The sequence below is a fragment of the Gouania willdenowi genome, chromosome 4 (genome assembly GCF_900634775.1).
Source record: "Gouania willdenowi chromosome 4, fGouWil2.1, whole genome shotgun sequence".
Lineage (NCBI taxonomy): Eukaryota > Metazoa > Chordata > Actinopteri > Blenniiformes > Gobiesocidae > Gouania > Gouania willdenowi.
In genome coordinates this window covers 23,105,419-23,122,467 of record NC_041047.1, presented here as the reverse complement: position 1 = coordinate 23,122,467, position 17,049 = coordinate 23,105,419, and the positions used below count along the sequence as shown (strand labels likewise).

At 36.7% G+C, this 17,049-nt stretch overlaps 1 protein-coding gene across 5 annotated transcripts in view; it reads left to right on the top strand.

Moving 5' to 3' along the window:
- The first annotated feature begins 2,935 nt into the window (after positions 1-2,935).
- Positions 2,936-17,049, top strand: part of clocka (clock circadian regulator a) — a 41,384-nt gene continuing 27,270 nt past the window's right edge. For 3 of the 5 annotated variants that reach the window (XM_028444131.1, XM_028444130.1, XM_028444126.1), the window contains exons 1-2: positions 2,936-3,444; positions 10,216-10,294. The gene's annotated coding sequence lies outside the window, so the exon portion shown is untranslated. Of the gene's footprint in view, positions 3,445-4,065; positions 4,107-10,215; positions 10,295-17,049 lie in introns of all 5 variants that reach the window. The other 2 variants (XM_028444127.1, XM_028444128.1) reach the window with 2 other exon arrangements.

The window sequence follows — 17,049 nt, the reverse complement described above, 5'->3', positions numbered from 1 at the left end:
TCGAAATTTTCTCTCAAGACCGTTCGAGACCAGCACTAATTCCTGCTATTTTTAAACTTTTTTATAATGTGATAATAACACGGAGAAGAACAGGATAAAACAATCTTTTATTAATTCTTTAATCCACCGCGTATAATGACCACAACCTTCCTTAATGTGACTGAGTGACGTGTGTGACACACTCGTGTGTGTGTCTGGCTACGTTGTCAGTTTGGACCGCGGAGCGCAAGGGAGATATGAACTCATCACCTGTAAAAATCCCAGTAAAACTCCAGAAAACAATCACCAGTAATAAATATTATCTCCCTGGTAAAGACAGTAGCTCTAACAACTGGTAAAATGATAAACTGGTGATATTACAGCCTGTGAACGCAGTACAGGGGACGCACTTACTCCGCCTCTGGGTTCTAGTGCCAGCCGGCCAGTGAACCCTGTTCCGTTTACCGAGGTCCGTGTGTGTTTAATAAGTCTGTGTGTGTTTAATAAGTTTGTGTGTGTTTAATAAGTTTGTGTGTGTCCGTGTGAAAGTCTGCATGTTTATGCCTCTGTCCATCCACTCTTTTCATTATATCCATGTCTTTTAAGGCTTTTATTACATAGTGTCAGCTGTAGTCCGGGCCGCCGCCATCTTGGATTATGTCGTCACCAGCGCGCCATCGCCGCAAATTGCACATGCGCAGAATGATTCAAATAACTGTAAAGAGGTCTTATATTAGTCTATTTTCTTTTTAAAGTGGTGTTTTTTGTGGCTTTAGACTCCAATTACATGTATGTATATAATATGTTCCCCACAATATAAACAGGTTCACAATATAATAATTTTTTATAGTTTCTGTTTCCACTGTATCCAGAATAATAATAATAATTATCAAAAATAACTATTGATTGATTTGTCACATGACTGTTCCAGGGTTTGAGTTTGTTTTATTTAGTTTCACATCTACCTGTAGCTCTATGTTTTTTACACTGCTGACAACTTGTTTGTAGTTTTATTTCAGAAAGTTTCACTTTTATCGTTACAGTTGGAAACCTTTGTTAATTGAATATCCAGTTATATTACAGCAACCAAATTAAACTATATCAACTAAGTGAATTAATAAAAATAACCTGTGTAAAGGATTTTTCAAACTAAAAAATTATCTTGTGAAATCTGTGACCTGTTGACCTGCACAACTCAAAGAATCAGAATCAAGAATCATTATTTCTTGGCAGAAATGATTTTAAACACTTGCTGTACATTCAGCTGACATAAAAATCTTGTTTTCAAATATGTAGAATAATTGTGAATTTATCAGTAGCAGTAGTAGTTTTAATATTTTAGCTAATTTTTTGCAGGCGCCTTTTTTGTCCATCAAATGTATTTAAAATAAACTAAAATTAAAGAGAGAATGTTATTTAACTGTCGAATCTTGTCATCATTTTATTTATTTATATATTTTTTTAAATTCTTGGTCTTGGTCTCGGCTTGTCTTGGTCTTGGTCTTGACTCGGTCTCGGCTCCCGAAAGTCTTGGTCTTGTCTTGGTCTCGGTGCATTCTGGTCTCAGGCAAGTCTTGGTCTCGGATAGTGTGGTCTTGAACACAACACTAGCGTATGCTGACATGATCACTCAGGTTTGACACACTTGAGGGTATAATATTTAGTTTAACAAAGCAACGTAATTACCAATATTAACAGTAGATGTCTCTGTTGCCACCCTGTTAATGTTGATGTGTGGCTTGCTTGTGGTTTTGAGAATAGTGTTGTAATATGTTAGGCCTACAATAAAGCTAATGTTATCTACATAATTAAAACATTTGTTTTCATAGACATTATGTAATTACTAAGTGTCAGTGTCTGTGATGTTTAAGAAAAAATCATCATCAACATAGTAAAACTAACTTGTCTTATGAGGTCCAAACCCAGCTCACATTCCCAATTAATGTCTGAATAATCTATTTATGGGATTTTGGAGAACATGCAAAGGCCACATAGCTGGGCAATAGGGATGAACCCATAAAATTCTGCACACTGAGACTGCCATTGTGCATTTAAAGTTTTTAACTACATACTTCAAATAAGTATTGCTGCCTTAACTAATCTATTATGATGGATTACATTCAGAAAAAATAGTAAAATGTAACATATAACACGAAAGTGACCCAGCAAACACAAAAAATGCAAGAGACAAAATACTAGGCATAGACTATGAAAAATGAACTAAACTGGTCGTTCATTCAAAATGTAATTATTGCTAAACCAACTAACTTATTTTCAACCGTGGCCAACCCTAGCTTGTAATTAGAAAAAAAATTGTTTTTCTACCAACTGCTATAGGCAAACCTAAAGTGCAGACATAAACCATTATTTCTGTGTTTTGGCATTAACAAATAGGTAGATAATTTTACACACACACACACACACACACACACACACACACACACACACACACACACACACACACACACACACACACACACACGTATATATATATATTAATTTTAATTAAATAAATATAATTTTAGTGATGTTAGTACACATTAATACACACAAATATAATGTTGTTTTTCTACCTACTGCGAGACAAACCTAAAATGCAGATAGAAACCATTATTTCTGTGTTTTGGCTTGAACAAAAAGATATATATATATATGAAATTCATGTATATGAAATTCAAACATGAATTACATTTTCTAAACGGCTTGCCATATACAGTATACACACAACCTTTATTTTACCAGGAGAGTCTAATTGGGATTAAGAATTGGCTGTTTGGTAATTATTAATCCAACAGGTGGTTTTAGGGTTTTGGGTAAACTTTCTTATATATGTGAAATATGAAAGTAGATACACGTGTGGGCAGCATATGATTGTGTGTGGCGCTGAACAGAGGACAGCTCACAGCTAACTTGGCTCCGGTTCTGTGATCCCAGTGCATCCCGGTCCTCAGCCCTGTGCAGCAGCAGCAGCAGCAGCATAAATAGCAGCAGCGCAGTCACAGTCAGCTGCTCCGCTGGCGGCAGGGAGGGATATCCCGCCCCGGTGAACGGGAACACCGCTCTGCTCTGGGTGAGTGTCTTGTCATGACTCTACATCCTCAGTCCCAGAGAGAGTCGTTTTTTTCTGCACCTTGAGTGTGCGTCACAGAGAGGCGTGAGAGCCGCAGCAGCAGTGACACTTCCCCCGGCGGGACACACCGCCTGGACGGACGGAGGCCCGCCGTGACCCACATTCTTATCTAATGCCGCACGCTAGCATCTTAGCTCGGGCTAACAGCGGCTGGCTGACTGACACACATACGGCACACGGGGACTGTTGCAGATGAGTTCACTCACTCACTCTCTGTCTCTGTCTGTCTGTCTGTCTGTCTGTCTGCACCGACAAGCGAAGCTCCAGCGGAAAACACGGTGGCTGTGTTTGTCTACGGACTGGGACCACCGCACAGTGTGTGTCACATGTAGCAGGTAAAGTGTGTTAAACTGTCAGTCGGCTGGTTTTTTGCTGTTATTGGTGTTAGCGGGTTAGCTAGGTGGCGTTAGCCCTCCAGTAATAATCAGTCCGTGCGTTACTAGTGGGCATCACCCAGTGGAGTCAGACTGGTCACTGAACACAGTGACCTCCCAGTACTGCTTCTCCTCATCCACTTCTCTGTTAATTGTGTGTGTGTGTGTGTGTGCGTGTGTGTGTGTGTGTGTGTGTGTGTGTGTGTGTGTGTGTGTGTGTGTGTGTGTGCGTGCGTGCGTGTGTGTGTTTTACTGTATTCTCCTACAGCTCTAATAGGCTTTGGTAGGGCTGGCCGGTATGGACCAAAACTCATACCTCAATTTTTTTTGTCAAAGTGGCGATACAGTATATGATATACTTTTCGATCATTGTAACTCATTTTAAATTAATTTATCTTACTAATGAGGCAAGCATGATGTAATTGTGTCCTCCATGTCTGCAGTGAAAAAAAAGAAACAATCAATAGCAAATTAAATAGTGTGATCATTTCCATTAGATTACCCACCTATGGTGAGCAGTAATCAATGAACACTTTGATGATCAATTCCTGAGGCTTTTATGTAATTTGTTTTTTTTTGCAGTGAAAGCAAGCAACACAGCCACTAAATATGCTCCAAATAAGGTCAGTTTCATAATCATTTCATACTGTAGCCCTAAATCTAACCATTTCATAGTGTAGCTGTAATATTACCTTAATATTATAGTCATAAAAAAAATTGTCTCATGCCAAAACTACCTAAAAACATTCAGACTGTTTATCTCATCATATGAAATTTTTATTGAATATATAATTTATTTTAGTGGCTGTGACGAAAGGAACTCTGACAATTAAACAAGCATGCAACTTTTTGTCAATATTTTATTGAGCAGTACTAATGCAATGGTTTTACAGCTGCCTATTTTTCCTATTTCTGAATGCTGGTAAACATGTGATTTTTTTCCAATCAGAGTGATGATCAGTGCCACGTAGAGCTGCGTTTGAATTTGTGCATTATTATGAAACACCACTATGTAGTTGAAGATAAGGGTTTTCATATATTTATCAAAGTTTATATATTGAAAAATAAATGTTATGACTTAATTTAACATTTATTACCACACAAACACTCACAAAAGTACCTAAAATGAATACCGACACCAATTTATAAGTCGTATCAGTCCCATTGTGAAAGGTACCCAAACCTCCCGAATCCCATACTTTTAATTTGTTTTTATTTGATTTATTGAGAAAACTTTAGAAATATGAATATATACATAATTTATTGTTTATTTGTCAAATATTATTACTGGTATGTTTAAGTTTAGATAGTGGTTAATTTGCACTTTTTATTTATTGAATTTATTCAGGGTATTTTATTTAGTATATTTGTTGTTTACGTGTTTGTTTATTGTATTAATTTACAAGCAAGGATGCCATTACTTTGGAATTTTGGAAGTGGACAGGTTATATTTGTCTCGTGTGTCTGAATGCTATTTCTTTTTTAAACAACGTGTGTATATATACACAACTTACACACATATTTACATATAGGCTAGGGCTGAACGATTTTGGAAAATCTAATTGCGATTTTTTTTCCCCTCAATATTGCGATTTAATACGCAATTATTTTTTCAAGGACCTCTTGTCATGTATTTTTCAATGAACACAAGCAATAAATCAATATGTTTCATAATAAAGAATTTCAGATTTATTTAAACTTTAAATACATATAAAATATAAATTTTAAAGCACATATTACGATAAAGCAAACAAATCTGTGGCTTTACCTCTTAAACATATCTAATTTCACGTTTCATGAAACATGTGGACTGCACTTCTTAAACACTCTGAGCTTAACAGGACAGTACAAGAAAAAAAAAATGCAGCCTTTGCGATTAGAAAATCATGTTCCATATCGCAAATGCAATTAATCGTTCAGCTCTAGTATACGCATTTGTGTATGATACTTCTAGTACTACAGTGAAGCAATAAGCCCTTTAATCCATAAATCATTGACTGATGTAATAAATGACTATTAGGGGAAAAATATTTTGCCTGTCCCATAATGTAATAAATGCAAAAAGGTTTCGGGTTCAGTGCTTGTTTCATTCAGTTATATTTCTTATTTTATTACATTTTGGGTTGTTAGTGACATATCGAGCTCTAACATATCTAAAAAAGTAACCTGCATGTTTTTAGACTGTGGAAACTGTTAAAAACCCACAACAGCCTGCCTGGGAAAACAGGTCTATTCTTGAGCAATTGCCACAAAAGTTGGTTCTGCCTGTGATGTGATTTTTCCACTTTTATTTTTAATATGCTTCTGAATTTAGACCTTCAAGGTTTATTGATTTTCACAATTTCACTATGTAATAAATATTTTTAACTAGGATATTATATTCATTGAAGTCTGGGATGTGTTCCCTTTAAAATTAAAGAAAATGGGTTACAGAAGGAATGATTTGATTCCTCTTTAACAGTCCAACCTCAAGAATACAGACACCTTTGTTGTTGCCAAACACAGACAGTGAACATTTTCCAGCTGCTAAGTGAATTAAGTAATTGTGGCTGAAAAATAGAAAAGTTTTTTTTAAAGATTTTTTCTATAACAAAGTAAAAAACATGAAAATATCTCAAGGCATCAATGAACATTCTTTACTATAGGTCTGCCTGTGGCTCTGGAGCCTCAACGCTATTTGTAGCTTTAAAAAAAAAAAAATGTAATGCAATATCTTTTTTTTTTTTTTACAGAGGGTGTTGATTAATGACATTAACATCAAATAATGATTAAATTATTAACCTAAAAATAAATCACATGGTACAATAACTGCCACCTTCCTACTTCAACATCTGCAGACCATCAAATGTCCTTGCACCTGTGGCTAAGTTTTGGTTATCTTACAAAGGATTTAAAATTTAACAAAAAGACTATTTTGGAAGAAAATTGATTGTATTGCTACAAATACACAAATATTTTGTCACAACTTGCTGGTGCGGATGAGGACCCAAATGCAGAGGCATAATCAGGCAGGTGTAAAATTCAAGAGTCCATTATAATAAAAAAGAAAAAACAACCAAGACCCAGTGAACAAACAGCAGGACATGGAGGTCGACAATACAATGATCCAGCAACCACACACTCCGCTAAATAGTGAGGGAGGCTTGATTGGGAATGGGCCACACCTGGGTGCAACACATGAGGCAGATAAGTCAGCACTCAAACATACTGACATCACTGGGGGTGGAGCTACAAGCAGGAATACCTGAAACACAAAGACAAGAGTTAAACACAAAAGGCCAGACTCAAAACAGAATAAACAGACAAAAACAAAGAACAACAAGGGCTAAACAACACAACGTGACACAACACCCTCTTAAGGAGCAGGTCCCAAACATCAAGACAGGGAAGGGGGTTTAAACAGTGTTCCCCAACCCGAGACTGCAGGTCGGGTGGTCTGCCGGGCAGTAGGCCAGACAGGACGAGGGCGCTTCGCTCAGACGTGGAGATCCTGGGCGAGACAGCAGCTCCTCCAGCTCACTGCAAAAAGAAAAATCCTGCATCGAGGGTCCCGCTGGGTCTGCTGGGACATTCTGTCACAACTTGGTGGTGTGGATGAGGACCCAAACGCAGAATCAGACAGGTGTAAAGTTGAAAAGAGTCCATGTTTAGTCACAAGAACCAGGGGACAAACACAGCAGGACATGAGGAGGGTCACCAATACAATGATCCAGCAACTGCACAGTGTCCAGACACTCAGCTAAATAGTGAGGGAGGCTTGATTGGGAATGGGCCACACCTGGGTGCAACACACGAGGTAGCTAATCAGTCACAACTCAAACACTCTGACATCACTGGGGGGTGGAGCCACGAGCAGGAATACCTGAAACAATCCGACAAGAGTTAAACACAGGAGGCCTGACTCAAAAACACAATAAACAAAGACACAGAAAAACTATAAGGGACCACAAGGGCTAAATAACAACAAAAATAAACAGAACCTGACAATATTTGCCTTAAAGCTGCCGGGACGATAGGTAACATTTATAATGACAGATTTTATTTATTTTTTGGACACAGATAAAGAAACCTAACAGTTCAATAGATCTAAAGAATTTCTTCAGAAAAACGGGAAGATGTACTCTCAAACAAATGTCCTTTATTGTGGAAAACAGACGGAACATGGAATTCTCTTCCTCAAACGCAAAAGACTGACAATATTGTTATTATTATTTTGAAAATATTTATTCATTTTAAACAAAATCAAGCTGAAATTGCAATTTCACAGTGAATATAGTCCCACTTCATGTATGTTCTGAGAAAACATGCATTTACTGGGACACGCAATTTGTCTCCGAAACAGGTGGTCACTAGTCAGAGAGAAGGAAATGTCAATTATTGTGCAAGTGTAGCAAACTGTTGGACATCAAATTCTCAGACAGAATCTCATGTGATCGCAACACGTGTCTGTTTCAGCATATTTCTGCAGTATATAGATATGAATTTAACCAATAGTTAACTCAACTATCTGTTAGGCAATAAGCATGTTTGGTTTAATATCCTGAAATGTGTAAATTAATGCTTAAATGACACAAAAAGGGGTGTATGTGAAAAGGAAATCTGAGGTTCAGACAGTGTTACCTAGTATTTGTGATTGTTGAATGAAACAGTTGACCTACATGTGGAATTGCTTGTAATAAACAGCAAAAACATCCTCAACTGCTACCATCAAATGTTGCTTGAAAACCAAAAATTGGGTCACACCTCAGATTTTAGTTTTTGTTTCGTTATTGCAAACAATACAAAGTGTATTTCTAACTACCCCTTTGTAGAATATTTTTGTTTGTTTGTTGTGATTTGTTCAATAACCTCCACCTATCTTGTAAACCTGCACGTCCTGTTCAGGGTTCCAGAGCGCAGAAGTCTATCATGGTCAGTTGAGGTTATCTCAGCTTCTACACAGTGGCACTGCCACTCTTTAGTTTTAGACATACTGTATATACTGTCCTCTCACCATCAGCTTGTCAAATCATCACTGTCTATACTGGTGGCCAGTGGTGTCAAACTTATTTTAGTTCAGGGGTCAAACACGGAGCAGTTTATCTAAAGTGGACCGCAGATTTTAGGTGGGAAAATGAGTAATTTAATCATAACTGTGCTCTAGTTTGCACATTCACATAGAAATAAATGATACAACATGCATGGCACTGATAATATCAAAGCAATAAGTGACAGATATCAGACCCTGCAAGATCTTCACTTTCAATTTATTTGATTTTGTGACCCATTTTTATGTAAATTGTGCAATAATTTGAAGAAAATCGCAGGATTTGGGAAAATTTGAGAGTTCTTTTAGCAAATTGAGATTAAACATGACTAAAATTATAAATGTAATCGCAAACCTGATAATTAATTACAATTATGGCAGAATTATAATCGTAATTGTAATTTTAAGAATCTGTCGCCGTTGTAATCGTAATTGAATTGGAATTGAGTTAAGATATTTGTAATTGTGATTACCATGGAAATTCAATATAAACTGTCGATTACAATTGAATTAAACGCAAAACAGGTCTGTAGCTTACAAATAAGTAGTTAACAAATATTGAAATATGTTTCAATTTTACATTTTCCCACTACCTGTCAGTGAATTTTCACACTCATACAGGTGGTAAGTGTTAGGATATGATAGAAGTTTTTTTTGAATAGGGACAATACTATTAAGTAACAATACTGTGGCTGTAACTGCTGTTTTATACAAAGAGTTTATAGTTATTGCTGAATTTCAATTGTTGTCCCTAGTTGGGCTTTTACATAAAATATTATAATAAATGCACTAAAATTAAAATGTAAAGATGCGAAAACGACATCGTACACACACAATAACACAGTCATCACAATGCTATATGAATAAGTTAGTAAAAGTGTAATTGAACTTAGTAATTGAGAACTTAATTATAATTGACTTTCAGGGGGGAAATTATAATTGTTATTTATTTGTAATTGGAAAAAAATTCCAGTTATTGTAATCATAATTGAATTTTAATTGAACATGAATAATTGAAAATGTAATTGTAATTGACCCCAACCCTGACTGCCATCATCATGTGATATAAGCATGTGAGCCCTGCTCGTATTGTGGAGTTTTATTGAATTTGTGAATTAATTTGGAGATATCTATTTACCTGAGATACCTACGACTCTATTAGTATAATTTACACAATAATTCAGGCTTTCTCTGACTTTTATGGTTTCAGCTGAATTGGATGCACTAAAGGGCCCGATTTGGCCCCTGTGTGACATGTGTGCTGTAGGCTGAATAAAGTATCAGGCTAATGTGATGTCAATATCTGATATATATCTATGCTTTACTTTATAAGTATGTTTTACCTCTTCTGTTGAACGGTCAAAGACATGGGACTGCAGCCTTTGTTTTGCTTCATAAAAGCTTTATTTTCAAACATTTGCCGATTTTTTTTTTTTTAAAGATAAAAGGCTTTAATATGACTAGCATTTATGTTGCTTCATTTAATATTAAAATGGCTTGGTCAGGATTTCCATCTTCAGTACAAGTTTGACTGAGACTGTGGTTCAGATGGCCTAAAACAGGGTCTTTGAAGGGACTTCAAAGAGAGACACGTGTGGGTGTGTGTGCATGTGAAGGCTGACGCTGACCCAGATGTTGAGATTTTATCATTGCGATGCCATATTGTGTGTGCCTTTTGTAAAACTAGCTGTCTTTTTCTTTATTAGGTGAAGACGGCGTTGGAGTCGGACTGTGTTGTCATGTGTTAAAGGAGTCAATGTATTGACATTTACTCAAAGACTGAAGGTATGGGTTTTTTTATTCCCTTAAATCATTTTGTTGTTGGTTAAAACTATGAAACATCTTGTCATTTTTATGCCCAATAATGGATGTTGTATTCTTTTTATTCATTTAGTTTTATTTTAATGAGAGGTCAAATGTTATTTTGAACTGTGGTTTTAAGATAATGGAAATAACATAAGATTATCTCAATGGAGTTTTTAAATGAATTTACCTTTGCCTGAAATCTGCTTCATTTAGTAGTCCTGATTTGCCTTAGTTGCACGATATGATTTTGTGAGTACATTTTGTTATTGTCAACAATGTGCTACAATATGTAACTTTGTTTTTAACTGCTGCTGCTCATCTTGGCCACGGCTGTCTTAATAAATTAGATTTTCCTTGTAAAACAAAGATGTAATATTGATTTGTTGATTCAGAGTTTGCAGTTATTTGCTGTTGCAAATTACATGCCTTCATATCTCAGGTCAACTATGAAATAAGTTTATGAAAAAATTGGCAGCTGTATTATGGCACTACGTATACAATAGTGAGATTGTGATTATTAAAGGGTGCACTGTCTCAAATAAATGAATTAATGTGGATAGTGCGCAGATAAATATTTCTCAATCCGTGTACCTTTTGGTTTTTGGTTATTTCATCTCAAAACCAAATTAAAAAATAGAAAAACTGATTGTTTTTTTTTTTGTTTCATTAATTTAAAACCAGAAACAGGAAAACAGAAAAACCAAAAATCAAGCAAGCAGCATTTTTCTGTTTTAAAATTAAATCTGATTCTGTTTGTGTGATATTTGGATATTTACGGGGAAACTATGACGAGAGCTTTATGTTTTAATCTCACCACACAGAGGGAACACACAGACGGACTTTCATTCTGCTGCGTTCGATAAAAATGGTCTTGTATCATGTTTTCCACCTCACACAGATGGCAGAGGTGTAATTTGTATTTCGATTACGTTTCGTTAAAGAGTTATTGATGCTGGAAGTCCGAATCTGTGAATATCTGCCAACTTTACTGAACAGTGTTACGGTCCAAATAGTATCCAGATAATCTGGTGACTGGGCGGACTTTTTTTTTTCCCTGTCTGGACATAAAAAGAAGCAACACATAAGTCACATTACTGGTGAATTGAAACAAAATCAAAATCAAACAATGGATGTTATGTAAAACATGCACATATATGGACCCAGAGGTGATGTAATGAATCTACTGGTGCTCCTCGTTTCTTGTGATCGTCTTCCGTGTGTGTTGACGGCTGCTGTTAACAGTGTTTATAACGTGCAAAATAAATATTTTTACTCTCCTCAAAAAAGCTGTAATTGTTTTTGCAAAAATGTCAAATGGTAGAAGTTCAAACATCTATTGTTTCTCACACCAGCCTCACAGTTGATAGTCAGTCACCAGTTTATTTGGATACTATTTGGATCGTAACACCGCAAAACAAAACATAAACGTGAGCAGCTTTTTACGAGCTAAAACATCCACACACTGAATGAAAACATGAGCGGGACCAGAAAACTGCTGAAATAAATCCCAAACAGTCCTATCGTGTGTGGATACCTGGTTCAGGACCTGGGGAGGGAAATAACTTCAGTTCTCGCTCTAATTTCCCCTTAAATATGAAAATATCACACAAACAGAACAAGTAAAAAAAATAAAAAAAATACAGAAAAACGCTGCTTATCTGGTTTTTGGTTTTTCTGTATTTCTGTTTTGGTTTTAAATCAGTAAAACAAATCAACCACATTGTTTATTTGTTATTTTGATTTGATTTTAAAACGGAATAACCAAAGAACAAAGGGTACATGGACATTTCTCACACTTTAAATGGCATTTTACAGGTAAAGTAATTCAAAAGAAAAAAACTAATACACTCTCCCAACCACATGTTAAACTGCTCTGCTACAACTACTAATAGTACTACCACTATTTTTGTTATTATTATTGCTAGGGATATAAACAGCAACATATCATGATAAGCTGATCAACGTAATTCTGATTAAAGCTGATCAAGGGAGTTTAGCTGACGTAGCACATGTTGCAGCCCATGTTTTCTACGCACAGCTGAAACAGCATCCTCAGCCTGGTGATTATACTCCCTGCTTGTTGCATTAAATGCCCTGGGTAGCATCATGTCAGCCATTATTACTTATGCTCTGCTAATTTCTGGCTGCCTTTCATTGTTTTCTTGCAGCTTACAACTTACAGTTTGACTTATCAATCATGTCATGGTGAACATGAGGTTTTCTGGGCTGGAAGATGCACTGTTTTTTAATCTTTCATAGACATGACTCCTCGTTCTGTCCACAGTGAGCTAAAGCTTCAGATATATATGTACGACTGTATCACTTTATTGCCTGTGATTTTTGTTAAATACAGAGAAGATGGGTGACTGACTCTTGTATTTTATTGCACTTGAAATAGTCTTTAATATTTAGTTAAATTACCAATTTTAAAGATTGGAAGAGTAGTAACAAAATAATGATTTCAGCCTTGTTAAGTGTCAAGTGAAAATGAAAGCGCTATGGTTTAACAGATTAACTAATGTGAATAAAGTGCTAGGTGGGCCTGGACATAGTCCATCCTACAGGATAAAGGGTAACACTACCTGAAGTTTTATACATAAAGGCTGACATTACGCTGTAATTATTATGACATGACACCTGTCATTAGCATGAATAAGGTGTCATGAAGGCTGTCATTAAGTGTCGTTCGCTACCCTAACTCTGACCCTTTTTTACCCTAACCCCTAACCCTAACCTTACCTAACACCACTAAATCCTTCCAACAATCCCAAAAAATGCCAACATAGCTCCAAAGGTGTCATAAATTAGCAAACGACACTTAATAACAGCCTTCATGACACCTTATTCATGCTAATGACAGATAATGAGAGTGTACTGTCAGCCCCATGTATAAAATTTCTAGTAAAGTGTTACTGGGCAGATGATGTAACATTTGTGCAAAGTCTCCCTAGAAAGGAGAATGCCTACATGCACAAAGAGTAACGTGAGATGCAGGTCAACATGTTTAGCATTGCATTGCTTGTATTACTGATGTTGTTTTTAAAAATCTGGTTTTGGGAGTCATCTGATCTGCACTCATATTCTCATATAAGAGTAAATGGTCACATTTCCTTAATGGATTTAAACCGGAGACTCTGATTTTACTGGGCTGCAGTAATTCTTGATCACACTCCATTCACTGCTAATAGTCCTATGTAGTGGCTCTACTGACCTACTTGGCATCAGTGAGCGGTTCCTTGCTGAGGTCATGCTCCAGTGGTAGAGGAGGCCAACAGCAGTTAGGGGCCCCTAAAAGCCACCGCTGCTCCTTGTAAACCTTCCTGTCTGTGGATGTGGAGGGAAATTTTTTTTGTGCAGCTGGGCCCATGTGTGTAAATGTGTGTGTGCAGAGTGGATACACAGCTGGCGACCCAGCACAGAACCGTAGTTGGTGGCCAATGTTGGCAAGCATGTGTTTTGAATCTACAGTCGGCTGTCTGATATAAAATAAAACTAGGGATAGACCGATATGGATTTTTTAGGGCCAATACCGATTTTTTTTGCCCCATCAGCCTTACCCGGGGTTTCCACTGTATACGTCTCCACTGCGCCACGGCACCGATCCGGTATTTCACCGTTGTCCGCCGTCCGGTAATTCAAACCGGTTGCGTTTTCAGTGCGCCACGGTGCGCTCCGGTTGAACGACTGTGACGTCACGAGACAGAGCAGTTCTCACTATATTTATATAATCGCGCGAGAACGCGGCCAAATGTATGTGTTCTAAACGCAACAATAAACAGATAAACAGGTCAGTGTTCCTAACAAAGGAGAACAAGAAGATTAGACTCTCTGCATTTGTCATAGCCACATTTTTTAGCAACAGCCAACAGAGAAGAGATAAAACTGCACCAGTAAAACATGAACTAAATCAAAGTTGCTGCAGTTTCCAGTACAGTAACAGTATGAGAGGAATCAATTTAGTGGATGTGAATTTGTTTTTACACATTATGACATTTTGGTGATGTAGTTACTTGAAATATAATCTGAAGTGTTTTATTTTGAAAAGTAACCCGATATTTTATTGCGGAGTACGTGCTTAATTTCCTGTTTAGCTTCATTTGCAGTTTACAGCAATATTAACAATAACAAGAATGTCTGTTCACTTTGACAGTTTTTATTGTCACACTTTTAGATTCATGACATTAGAAACTAAATACTGCTTACTAACAGTAACAGATTCTTTAGCTAAAGTGCAATAATTCTAATCGAGTCAGGAACACTCTTAAAGGCAACACAAGTATAGAAACACTAGTAACAATAAATAAAATATTAATTTTAAAAAACTGCCAAAGAAATCTAAGTACTGTAGTGCAAACTGCCTTATTCTGTGTTTAGATAATTTTTGTTTTTTTTTTTATATAAAAATGAAGAAGTCAACATTTAAAGGTGCAATAGGTAATTCTTATAAAAGTGACTTTTTTTTGTCATATTTGCTAAAACTGTCACTATGTAAAGATGGAATTACATGAAACTAGTAATCTGTAAAAAAAAAAGAAAAATATGCTCATTATTTCCCACCTACTGCTCCTACTGCAAATTGCCAGAATCCACTGCGACCAAGCAAAAAGAACCAGTCAGAGCCAGGATTGTGTTTGATGGACTGTCTGACAGCTGTCGATCACAGCTCCCGCCCCCTTCCTCTTCAGCAGGGCATTTTGCAAAACGGAGATATTTTTTCCACTTTGCCCTATCATCCACATGCAACGGGAGTTTTTTTCATGAAAAACAAAAGTTTATAAAAAACTCCGACCAAAGTGTGGATTTGAGGAAAACACAAACTCGCATTATCGCACGCCATTGGCTCAATTACATGTAACCTATGACGACGCCCCAAAGCATTATGGTCCCTTGTTTACTCTGAAATGGTCTGCTACAGCCAACCCAAAACTTTTTTTTATAGTGCAATAAAAAATTATTATCTTGAAGCTAAATAACTTATCTTAGATTTTCCACACTCCTGGAGATCACTGAGCTTTCCTTGTCCTGCTTTCAAATCGCACCAGTTGGGCTTCAAGTTGTTTCGATAAAGCTGTTGTCTGTACACTGACACCTGGGTTCATTGTTGGGTCACAAATCCTCTGCCAAGTAAGACAGGGATAATGAAGACAACATTAGAGTTGCTAGGCAATAAGCCTCCTCACATGACATGAAACTTACTGAACTTTACAGAATCGTTGGTCATTAAGAAGTATTTTTTAGTATAATATGAAGAATTTAAAACCCAATGTCCAAGCTTGTTTATTCAGTACTTATTCAAGACAATCTTCTACCCACAAACCGAAGCTGTTTCAAGTTATCAGTTTAGTAACGTAAATATGGAAAACATGACAAAATATGTAATTATATAAAATATTACATTTTTTCTTATTGGCCCATTATGATTATTTGATGCTAAAGTTCACCAGCCCTTTACCCTTTTCCCCTGCTCAGTCAGCTCAGCACCACTATATGCTCAGTCTTAGAGGAAGAGAGCTTATTTTACGTGACTAACATATGTAACTCAAAGACGAGATAGTAAAAAAAAAATGGTCATTTTAGAAATTCAAATATCTTTTGCTGGTTAAGTTGGAAACAAATCCGTGAAATCTGTGTCATGCCACGGTGCTGTAAATGATGAGGCACATGAGCCTGATGCTTTTGGTGCAAATATCAGCGGTGTAGCTGAAGGCCTGCTGATCCTCCAGCAGGTTGCTGATGTGCTGCTTTACAAAAGAGTGTAGCAATGTGTCTGGGATGGTTCTGACTAGAAATCAAATAGGATGATTCAGCATAATTAGAAGCTGTTGGAATCCAGGTGTTTATTCAAAACTATTTTCTGACCGTAGATTTTTGTTTTTGACATTTTCTGACTGCTGCATCGGTAGCTGCTTCTGTTCTTTGCTGTTAAAGTAACCTGTTTTTGAAATATTCACGTTAACTTAAATCGGAAACTCCATTCAACCCACGTTTCTGTTTCACTGCCAAGCTGCTGAAATGAGAAATGATGGTAAAATTTAAAAATAATAAAAAAATATTAATACAGTATATACACAGTGCTTAATTTGTAAATCATCAATCCATCACTGAAAACTAAAAGAGAGACAAATATGTCACAGAATACTTTTTTAAAGAGCCTTTTGCTAACTAAATGGGCCAATAATTTCACATGAACACAACAACCAATCAGCGTTAAAGAAGCACGGACAATCTCCCATCACAGAGCATTGATCTCTCACTGTCTGAGTGACAGCTGTCAAAATCTGCCGTATTTCAGCAACAAGGACAGCGCAAAATCACATCTTTAGCCACAAAGGTCACTCAACTTTCAGAACACAAAAACCCACAAAGACAAAATATTTACAAACTCTGAGTCTTCCTCATGTCCACTGGATAGTTCTCCTCCTGTGTCATGTCTGTTAGAGGCAGGTTCTCCTGCATTAGCATCATCGCTACAGGTGCTGCTAGTCGCTAAGCTAACTGCTGCTGCTCTCCTCTGCGATTTCCAGAGAAACAACCTTTACCCCAGGCTTAGCTTCACTTATTGGCTTAAAAAAGCTCGCTTTTAGTAATTTTCTACCGTCTTCAGAGCTGAGAAACTATTTTTTGTGCAAAATCACCTTAGACGTAGCATGGGTCGTGACTTGACTTTCCACTCTTTTCCTCATTTGCGCTGTGTCTACATTCAAATTTGTAACTAGATCCAATCAAATTTGTAA